This window comes from Cydia fagiglandana, chromosome 6, assembly GCF_963556715.1.
Source record: "Cydia fagiglandana chromosome 6, ilCydFagi1.1, whole genome shotgun sequence".
Lineage (NCBI taxonomy): Eukaryota > Metazoa > Arthropoda > Insecta > Lepidoptera > Tortricidae > Cydia > Cydia fagiglandana.
Genome location: NC_085937.1, coordinates 16119125 through 16131228, shown reverse-complemented (window position 1 = coordinate 16131228; position 12104 = coordinate 16119125). Strand labels below are relative to the sequence as shown.

Here is a 12104-nt window from a genome sequence, read left to right as displayed (position 1 = left end):
TTCGGAAAATGAATTAGATTCGGAAAATGAATTAGATTTCTACTAGACTTCAACAAGTAACGATACGGATAATTTAAAGATATTTGTAAGATAGATATGTCAAATTTGACGTTTCCGCGATTCTGGAGGTCCTCTCGAACGATTTCGACAAGTTATGACTTAGATATCCAAGTCACATCTAGTCGATATCTAAAGTAGATCTAGTTGATCTCTAAATCGTCTCAAGATCTTGTGATTATCTCGAAATCCGAATAGGCCTGTTTGCCTTTATTACGGAAGTTTCATGGTAAATAAAGTGCAACCTATCACAACATAAGGACGAGATTTATCGCTTGCTAATTGTAAAAAAAACCAACTCGTAGATTTAAGCGTCTCAAGCACATCAAGAATGTAATAAACTTCCGTACCGATAAAAAATCTGACTAACACATTTAACTCGGAAATGCCGATGCAGACGAGTCAGGATTTTGTGGTCAGTTAAATACATCATTTCCACGATCGAGTTGCAATTGCCGCAGTCTCAGTATTTGCATCACGTCTTACGTCAGAGGTAGGCTGTCGTGGCATCTAATGTTGAATAAGAATAAGAATAAGAATAAGAATAAGAGATGTTGCGTGTAACGTCGCACGCGACATCTAATGTTCCTAAAGTCACCCTGTAATTTGTGAGAAATAATATATGCGGCATAAGTTCGGAGGTCAAACGTTGTTGCTTTTTCAGATTGCTGTTCTCTAACTGTGGGTTATGACGATACGATTTTAATTGCCTAATTGCATTTATAGACAATATTCTTGAAGCAATAAGTGAAAAGGTCTATAAAATGGTCGGTAACGTGTATGGATTTGAAAAGTTCATAGGATACGGATTCAGTCATTATTTTAAAATCATAATTTCATAAACTCATATTTGGAATATCGAGCAAAGCTCATAGTTTGAGAGTTCCGAAGTCATTATCACAGTTCATCAGTTAGCTTCTGAAATAGTTAATAAAATATGGAATAGAACCACAAATATACCTAATTATTAAATAAGTCTAATATCCGAACTGGCCCTACCAATCAAAAAAGTCTTGTTTGGCAACATCGTACTCACTTGACTGTTGTATATGTATTTAAACAAATGTAAACAAAAGAGTAGCACTCCCAAGTCATTTAGGTAAATACGGTCAAGTTATCTGTTGCCTGGAGGCTAAAAAAACATTGAATGAAACCACGCTGTAAGACGTTACAAGCTACACGGCCAATTAAGCCGGTGTTGCACTGAAACTGATGTAAACAAAGTGAACGCAAATCGAAATCGTCACGGGCAGCGTTCACCGGCTGCGTTATGAAAGATAGACCCGGCCATATTTTGACCCGGTTACACGATTGCCTACTTTTTGGAGATCTTATTATTTATCTTATCTTATTATTAAGTCTTTAAACTGTGAGTTAGAGGAAGCAAACACTGTGAGTTAGTGTAGAGAAACACTGTTGAAAACAGTAGGAAGTTGAGAGAAAAATTATCGTTTTATAAATAATATGTTTGTTTATGTTATCGTCCATTTATTGTAAACTACGTGTATGTGAGGTGTGCAATAAAGAGTATTGTATTGTATTGTATTGTATGTTCAGCCTAGTAAAGTCTAGTAGTGAGGTTAGCAGTGTCACCCAATGTATGGGACGTGCAAATTTTGGTATCGGATGAATTCACTTGGCACAGATGTAGTATACGTAAAGCTAAGCCAATCCAGCCCGGTAGCCAAACGCCACCCCCTGGTGGGTAAGCAGGGGGGCATCCAAAGTTACACGCTGCATATCGGCTTCTATTTACCTACCACCTTGAGTTTGGTACCATTTCCAGATAAATCGGGCATAAGGAATTCATTTTTGAGGCATTTAATGTACAGTTTAATAGAAAAAAAAAACAAAAATATTGACGAACAAATCAAAATCGGTTTGCAATTTTTTATTCAATTATTAATATTATCAGCCGAAACTACAATTGCTAGAAAGTTGAAATTTGCACACCAGGTTACATTTATAATGTGTACAAGAGATAAGAAGCGATTTTGAAAAATTCAACCCCTAAGGGGGTTAAAAAGGGGTCAAAGTTTATATGGAGTTCATGTTTTATTTTAAGCTAGGAATTTCAAACTTCGTTAAAAGAAATATTATTAAAATACAAGAAAACTAATTTCAGCGTTTTTGAAAATTAATCCCCTAAGGTGGTGAAATAGGGGTTGAAAATTTGTATGGAGATCAACATTTTTTTCGAGTGTGGGGCTTGAAACTTTTTATATGCGCATATTATTAGAATACAAGAAAAGTAATTTCAGCGTTTTTAAAAATTCATCCTCTAAGGGGGTTAAAAAGGAGTTCAGATCTTGAATCCATTACAAATTACTTTGACTGCCCCCCCTGCCTACCTGCCAGGGCGTGGCGGATGTCTACCGGGCTCAATTAGCTTAGCTTTACGTATATTACACCTGTGCTAAGTGAATTCATCCGATACCAAAATTTGCACCTTATGACACTACTTCCCAGGCTATAGGTAGCTTTCCTACTAAATTGAAAGGTTTTTAAAAAACTACTGCGTCTACTTGAATTCTTCTATATCTGAGCGAACTCTAACTCTTCTAGGATGCAATCAGCAAAAAGCACTAACAACTGACGGAAAACGAAAGACAAAATACAGGAGTTTAATTATTGTGTCTTGCTGCATTTGTTATTTCGTCAATCATATTGTCTTGCCGAGACTAAATTCATAAGCAGAGCATGCATTACACACACGGAACAAAAACCACCGTTACATTTCGTAATTCTTAACGGTCGCACGTGACAATTAAAGGAAACAATTAATAAGACCGTAAATCAAATTTAACCGTCGAAGCCGTTAAAAGGCAGTTCGCATTTCAGCGCGCATGCATTCCCATCGCTAACAATGCTGAGACGGACCAAAATAATACGCATAGCTGATACAGATTGTGGTCCATCTTATCCTGGTTAGTCTAGCTAGGTTGTACGCTTGCTAGGAAGGTAGTTGGAATATCGTGCTAGCAGTTATGGACGAAATAAGTTTAATGCCGCCTAAAATAAACGCGTTGCGTCATCTAGCTCCCCTAGACACACGCGACGCGGAAACATAACTCGGGCACAATAATAATAACTTGGTTTGGTGAATTATGCTTTCTGCGAGATATGGAATTTCTTAGTGTTCTGTGAACACAGAAAACCGCCTGGGATTGGTCTATGTCTGTGAATAAAATGCAGGTAGGCGTGCTAGTGTGACATATCGGTAATTAGAACTAGAATATCTGTTAGAATATTTACAAAAAATCTACACTACACACACTACACATGATATTGTGCAAGCAATTTCATACAAAATGTATGAAAAGTCAATACCTCAATAACCCCTGGGACTTGAGAGGTTTTTTTTATTGTATAGGTATTGTCTGTACCTGAAACTCGAAGGGGAACAGAAAGGTGTAGTTTAGTTTTTGTTACATCAGCATTCTATTTATTGGTAGTAATAGTTATTTTGAAGTACATCATGTAATAGTGCATACAACAAATGTAAATAAAATTTATCTCAATTGGAAACTGGAAAGTACAAATTTAAATTTCAGTAAATTTAATTAAAACTTTCTAGTTAACTATACATTTTTCAAAATATGTACTGATAATACTGACAATTGAGGTTTGAAAATGAGGAGATATGTATGTATAAGGGCCCCCCCCACATCTGGCGTCTTTCGAGCGTCGGCGTCTACAATTCTATGGCCGACGTCGACGCAACGTCGACGCAGCGTCGACGCAACTGCGCAGCGACGTCATTTTCCATAGCGCTGGACCGACGCCGACAGACGCCGACGCTTGAAAGACGCCAGATGTGGGGGGGCCCTAAGAGAGGTAGGCCTATTAGTTCTTTTTGTGTGTATGCCATGTTGGAAATATTTCACACTCGCATTTACTATCTGTCAATCAAAGGAAGCATACCATCTTTAGTTGCATGTCTCTTGATTGGTTGGACAAATGTATGAAAAAGTACATTACATCATGTAATTAGAAACATAGTTTAGACGTCAAATAATAAATTGCATGAAGCAATTGGTGCGAGACAGTCTAAGTGGACTGTAACAAAAACAGCTGGACAATTAGGTGGGTACTGAGTAGGAGCCAGCAGGTTTGATGAAATAACAACTAATCAATACAAGGAACAGAAATGAACCATTTAGAGGCTAACCATTTAATTATAAAATTATCTGCTTCGGAGAACCAATTAGTTGTATTGTTGTTGGATGTAATATAAAGGTATAGTAAGTTGTTTTTAGAGTAGCTGTAATACTATACATCTTACTGCGTTTTTACGGTGTTATAATCACAAACCATAAGTTTCTCTCGAAATCTTAGTTTTTAGGGTTCCGTACCCAAAGGGTAAAACGGGACCCTATTACTAAGACTTCGCTGTCCGTCCGTCCGTCCGTCCGTCCGTCCGTCCGTCCGTCCGTCCGTCTGTCACCAGGCTGTATCTCACGAACCGTGATAGCTAGACAGTTGAAATTTTCACAGATGATGTATTTCTGTTGCCGCTATAACAACAAATACTAAAAACAGAATAAAATAAAGATTTAAATGGGGCTCCCATACAACAAACGTGATTTTTGACCAAAGTTAAGCAATGTCGGGAGGGGTCAGTACTTGGATGGGTGACCGTTTTCTTTGTGCTTTTTTTTGTTTGTTTTTTTGCATTATGGTACGGAACCCTTCGTGCGCGAGTCCGACTCGCACTTGCCCGGTTTTTAATTATTAATTAGTGCCACTTGCACCGTTTCACTAGCCCGGGGTTAACGGGTTAAACCTAAAGTTACCATGGTTACCAGTACAATTTGACACTGGGTTAACAGTATAACCGCTTAACTCCGGGTTAGTGGGATGGTGCAAGTGGCCCTTACCATACAACCATAATATTCATTCCTACAAATAACATGAGTAACTTCATTCAGCACTTGTCTGGCATGTGTTTTGTAATTGAATATTTAATATTTATGGATGCATATTTATCAATAGTTCAGCTACTAATTAAATTAAAAATACCACAATTTGACTACCATATATACTGCTATATTAATTCCGTAGAACAGTTGTCCTTAAATGGCTAATTCAGCACATGAATGCAAATAGATATATAATGATGGAAATGACGAACATTTACTGTGGTTTAATCAGCCATCCTGTGGCTAAACTAAAACCTCATTCATACCTTTGAAGTTATTATTGATGGTAATAAAAAAAATAACAAAACTTTAATGTGATTTTGTAGTTTTAATACTACTTGGAAAATATTGATTGGTGAGTTCTTTGTATTATTTTTACAATACTTAAAGATAAGAATAGCCATAAAATGAAGGATTACTATTATTACATACCTGTTAACTCCCAAAATCGATGTGTACGGTGCTTTTCCTGATGTAAAGTCAGTATAACTGGAAAAATCACAATAGTTACTTAAGAAACAAAAGTAACCGCTAAATGATTATAATGTTTGATCACTTATACGTCCAATTTAATACAAAAACACGGAAAAGCTTAAAAATTTAAGATAAAATCAAGCTGTAACTACCAGACGCATCGAACCCAGTGTTGCCAGGGCTCTGGAGTCATAAGTTACGTTTCGTTTCCCTAAAAGTCACGTTTTTGCTGCTAAAGTCACATTTTTATATTATTGTATTTTATGGGTAGGTAAATCGATTTTGTTAGAAGAAATTCAGAAAATAATATACAAGGCCTTTTTTGGACAACTAGCCACATTGTGCGAGGTGATTACTTGATTAGGTAGGTCATACTGAACCACTTTTTCTTTGAAACTTACCCCGAAATCCCAATAAATTAAATGGTTGTCTGTACAGTCGGTTTACGGACGATAATTTTGCGTGATAACGTCATAAGAAAACGTGGCCGTAACGTTACCATGGAGATCTGTCCACAACGTGACACTTTTTCGTGCATGCTACCGGTGTTCATCGATTTATAAGACGTATTACACGTCAAAAGATTGGCTTTCCCATAGAAAATTCGACATCCACTCGACTAAAATGTATGAAACGGCCAAAAACATTTTTGTGATTTCGGAGTTGGTCCCATAGAAAAAGTTGTTCAGTATGGCCTACCTAATCACCTCGCACAATATGGCTAGTTGTTCAAAAAACACCCTGTATTTCACAAAAAATCTACTAACTTTACATGAGTTTTAGGGTTCCGTTCCTCAAAAGAAAAAAACGGAACCCTTATAGGATCACTCGTGCGTCTGTCTGTCTGTATGTCTGGCCGTCGGTCACAGCCTATTTTCACGGAAACTACTGGACCAATTAAGTTGAAATTTGGTACAAATATGTAAATTAGTGACCCAAAGACGGACATGTAACGTAAACAAATGAATTTTAAGCATGAGGGCAAGCACTTTTGGGGGGTGAATGAGAAAGTTACAAATTAAGTTCCAACGGTTCCGTACATTACCCAATTTTTAACAATGTACTTTTAAAAGGGAAACGCGAGTGAATTGCCTTTAAAAAAACCCGTAGGTGTCGGATCAAAAACGAAGTAATTAGTCCGACTCACGCTTGACTGCATATTTCTAATAGGTTTTCTTGTCATCTATAGGTAAAAAACTATTTTGTTTTTTTTTTCAAAATTTTAGACCCAGTAGTTTCGGAAATAAAGGGGGGAATGGCATTTTTTTGGATATTTTCTTAAATAACTTCTAAACTCTTTATATTAAAATTACAAAAGTTATATATTTGAGATTCTCAAAATAAGCTCTTTCATTTGATATGCAACACGATATAGTTTAAAAAACATTATTATTTATTTTTAAATTTTCTCCTTCTACCCCCCAAAAGTGGCCTTTATGTTTAAAATTCATTTGTTTACGTAAGATGTCCGTCTTTGGGTCACAAATTTACATATGTGTTATATGTGTACCAAATTTCAACTTAATTGGTCCAGTACTTTTGGAGAAAACGGGCTGTGACAGACGGACAGACAGACGCACAAGTGATCCTATAAGGGTTTCGTTTTTTTTTGAGGTACGGAACCCTAAAAGTATAGGCATGCGTAAATAATTTACCCCCGGATAAAAATAACACAGTAATGGTCTTAGAGCGCTCAAAAATCTCAAAATAACGGATGCAGTGCAATGAGTAGTACAGACTAAAAGTAAAAGAAATTAATAATTTCACTAAAAAAAATACTACTATCAAACTAAATAACACCGTCATGTCAAGGTAACAAGTCTCATTTTGCCACGACTATTATAATAAACATGATGGTGGATGTCGGTGCAAGTGTCAACTTGGGTGCGTTCACTGCGTTCCTAAAATAATACGAATTGCAGAACTAAACTTGTACAAAATTTGACTAGCTTCAAAAGTCACAAAAATTGCCTCAAGATCGTAAGTCACACCCATGTCACACGAGAAGGCGTAAATTCACGAAAAATGTGACTTTTGTGACCATCTGGCAACACTGATCGAACCAACGCTTGCACAGATAAGGTACAAGTTTGACGTAAGGCAAGGACCCAGCACATTCAACTTTCGATCATTTTGTGCGACTGGCATGTGCACCAACATAGCAAACACATTTAATTTAGCTGCATTGTTTTTAACGCGCGTTGAAAAAGCTCTTGTGCGAATGGGGGCTTAAGCCCCCTCCAGACTATTCGCCCACTATATAGCCCGCGATTCACGCGCATAGTCTGGAGCGGGCTTTAGAGTGCGGACAAATTCAAGCGCTTTCCTAACGCGCATTATAAAAACGCTTGGGGGTTATGAGGCCTTATTCAGTGTTAGTTCTATTCAGTCACTACCACACCACTGAACACACTTCCACCACAACATTCACAAAATTGCTTTTTATAATGAAAATATAAGAAGATGAAGTGTGGAAGGTAATAAATTAAATACTTGTAAAGGCCCCTGTACATTACAGACATAAAATTGTTGCATGGGGGGGAAGCATTTATGCGTTAAGAGCGCTCTTACAAGAAAAGTCGAAATAATGCAAAATTGATGATACTAGTCGACGAAATTCAGGACTTTGTGCTCCTTATTAGAAACAATGAGTACTTGTTCCAGTAAAAGCGTCTTCTTATCTTTTTAAATATCGTTGTAAATATTAGAAAAAGGACTTATTAAATAAGTAATGAATTTTTTTCTGATGGTCGTTTCCGAAAAACCGCGTGAAGCACTGAACGGCAAGCTTTTATTTGGAAATGTTGAGAAGTTTTCTCTGCTAAACCTGGCTATTTTGTATTACTAATACCCTGTACTTTAAGCATATCAAACGATATTTTTCCTACATACCTTTGAGAAAGAGAAAATCAAAGTAAAACGAACTCAATTTTCTCTCCGAAACAAGTGTCAATTTCTACGAAAATCTACTTAATATCGAAGTCATTTTCATACTCAAGCAATCTGCAACGTTTGCTTATACTGTTGGTATACATTAGTGTTTATGAAATTCTACTATAATTTTTTGGCAATTTTTTGAAAACTACTCTATATTACCGATGACGCGCGCTCACCAGCTCAGTGCCGCGGCAGAGCTTGTACAGGCAGGACGTGTGTCGGTCGGCTCCGCACATTTTCAACGGCGACGACGAGGTTTTTTATCATTGTGTGCGGCGGGCGCCGTGTAAAACGCTATACTGTGTGCGTGTAAACCGCAACGAGAGACTTTGATCCTAGCACTGTTTTTATAGTATTATAATTTATAATGGTACAGTTTAATAAACTACCGGACAGGATTAAAAATATTTGAAACGACCTGACATTCTATATGTATTTATTTGACTCAAGATAGTACTCAGGGTCTGATGATGGAGCCGGAAGGTGGTCACCAGTACCAATCAACCATGCAACTAAACCACTTCGTGTTTATGCTCGTTTTATTCGTCTCAACAAGATCTTTGACACAAGATAGTACTCAGGGTCTGATGATGGAGCCGGAATGTGGTCACCGGTACTAATCAACCATGCAACTAAACCAATTCGTGTTTGGGCTCGTTTGATTCGTCTCAACAAGATCTTTGACACAAGATAGTACTCAGGGTCTGATGATGGAGCTGGAAGGTGGTCACCGGTACCAATCAACCATGCAACTAAACCACTTCGTGTTTAGGCTCGTTTTATTCGTCTCAACAAGATCTTTGACACAAGATAGTACTCAGGGTCTGATGATGGAGCCGGAAGGTGGTCACCGGTACCAATCAACCATGCAACTAAACCACTTCGTGTTTAGGCTCGTTTTATTCGTCTTAACAAGATCTTTGACACAAGATAGTACTCAGGGTCTGATGATGGAGCCGGAATTTGGTCACCGGTACTAATCAACCATGCAACTAAACCATTTCGTGTTTGGGCTCGTTTGATTCGTCTCAACAAGATCTTTGACACAAGATAGTACTCAGGGTCTGATGATGGAGCCGGAAGGTGGTCACCGGTACCAATCAACCATGCAACAAAACCACTTCGTGTTTGGGCTCGTTTGATTCGTCTCAACAAGATCTTTGACACAAGATAGTACTCAGGGTCTGATGATGGAGCCGGAATGTGGTCACCGGTACTAATCAACCATGCAACTAAACCAATTCGTGTTTGGGCTCGTTTGATTCGTCTCAACAAGATCTTTGACACAAGATAGTACTCAGGGTCTGATGATGGAGCTGGAAGGTGGTCACCGGTACCAATCAACCATGCAACTAAACCACTTCGTGTTTAGGCTCGTTTTATTCGTCTCAACAAGATCTTTGACACAAGATAGTACTCAGGGTCTGATGATGGAGCCGGAAGGTGGTCACCGGTACCAATCAACCATGCAACTAAACCACTTCGTGTTTAGGCTCGTTTTATTCGTCTTAACAAGATCTTTGACACAAGATAGTACTCAGGGTCTGATGATGGAGCCGGAATTTGGTCACCGGTACTAATCAACCATGCAACTAAACCATTTCGTGTTTGGGCTCGTTTGATTCGTCTCAACAAGATCTTTGACACAAGATAATACTCAGGGTCTGATGATGGAGCCGGAAGGTGGTCACCGGTACCAATCAACCATGCAACAAAACCACTTCGTGTTTGGGCTCGTTTGATTCGTCTCAACAAGATCTTTGACACAAGATAGTACTCAGGGTCTGATGATGGAGCCGGAAGGTGGTCACCGGTACCAATCAACCATGCAACTAAACCACTTCGTGTTTAGGCTCGTTTTATTCGTCTCAACAAGATCTTTGACACAAGATAGTACTCAGGGTCTGATGATGGAGCCGGAAGGTGGTCACCGGTACCAATCAACCATGCAACTAAACCACTTCGTGTTTAGGCTCGTTTTATTCGTCTCAACAAGATCTTTGACACAAGATAGTACTCAGGGTCTGATGATGGAGCCGGAAGGTGGTCACCGGTACCAATCAACCATGCAACTAAACCACTTCGTGTTTAGGCTCGTTTTATTCGTCTTAACAAGATCTTTGACACAAGATAGTACTCAGGGTCTGATGATGGAGCCGGAATTTGGTCACCGGTACTAATCAACCATGCAACTAAACCACTTCGTGTTTGGGCTCGTTTGATTAGTCTCAACAAGATCTTTGACACTGAAGATACACAAGGTTTGATTATGGAACTGAAAGGTGGCCATGGGTACCAGTCTATCATGTAACTGAACTACTTCGTGTTTAGGCACGTTTTATTCATCTCAACAAGATCTTTGACACAAGAAAGTACTCAGGATCTGATGATGGAGCTCGAAGGTGGCGACGGGTACCTGTCTATCACATAACTGAACCACTTCGTGTTTGGGCTCCGTGTTTGGGCTTCGTGTTTGGTTTATCACCTAGTGTCAAAGATCTTGTTGAGACGAATCAAACGAGCCTAAACACGAAGTGGTTTAGTTGCATGGTTGATTGGTACCGGTGACCACCTTCCAGCTCCATCATCAGACTCTGAGTATCACCTAGTGTCAAAGATCTTGTTGAGACTAATCAAACGAGCCTAAACATGAAGTGGTTTAGTTGCATGGTTGATTGGTACCGGTGACCACCTTCCGGCTCCATCATCAGACTCTGAGTATCACCTAGTGTCAAAGATCTTGTTGAGACTAGTCAAACGAGCCTAAACATGAAGTGGTTTAGTTGCATGGTTGATTGGTACCGGTAACCAACTTCCAGCTCCATCATCAGACTCTGAGTATCACCTATATAGTGTCAAAGACCTTGTTGAGATGAATAAAACGAGCCTAAACACGATGTGGTTTAGTTGTATGGTTGATTGGTAATGGTGACCACCTTCCAGCTCCATCATCAGACCCTGAGTACTGTCTTGTGTCAAAGATCTTGTTGAGACGAATCAAACGAGCCCAAACACGAAATTGTTTAGTTACATGAGAGACTGGTACCCGTGACCACCTTCCAGCTCCATCATCAGACCCTGTGTATCTTCAGTGTCAAAGATCTTGTTTAGACGAATCAAACGAGCCCAAACACGAAGTGGTTTAGTTACATGATAGACTGGTACCCGTGGCCACCTTCCAGCTCCATCATCAGACCCTGTGTATCTTCAGTTTCTTGTAAATAAGCGAGTACCTATAATTTCTTTCGAGTAATATACGTTCATAAGTACGAGTATGGGGCTATTCATAAATTACGTCGTTTCAAATGGGAGGAGGGGGGGAGGGGGTCATGGACATCGGATGATGGTAGCATGACGTAGGAGGAAACAGAGTCATCCGAAGCATGATTTTTGGATGATTTGAGGGATGGGGGGGTCAAAAATAGACGACGTAATTTATGAACAGCCCCTATGTACATTTGCACTGCATTTAGTATTTTCGTACTTACCAAATAACAGTTTTAGGACTTTATAAGTTAAGTACAGTTAGTGTTGTTATGGTTGATTTCAATATGCTTCGCGAAGGATCAAGAATGTTTAATCCATCATTGTAGTGCGAGTGTGGTAGAAGGGATCGGAATACTGAGCTCGCACGGCCTGCCGCAGCGCGTAAAATACCTAAACTCGCTCAACCCCGAAATGTAATAGCACTCTTAAAGGTAGCAAGTGATATTG

General features: G+C 38.9%; 1 protein-coding gene across 1 annotated transcript in view; it reads right to left on the bottom strand.

Moving 5' to 3' along the window:
• The window catches only part of LOC134665401 (plectin), a 56697-nt gene extending 51089 nt beyond the window's left edge, over positions 1-5608 (bottom strand). The window contains exon 1 of the mRNA XM_063522350.1: positions 5412-5608. The gene's annotated coding sequence lies outside the window, so the exon portion shown is untranslated. The remainder of the gene's footprint in view (positions 1-5411) is intronic.
• Positions 5609-12104: the final 6496 nt, after the last annotated feature.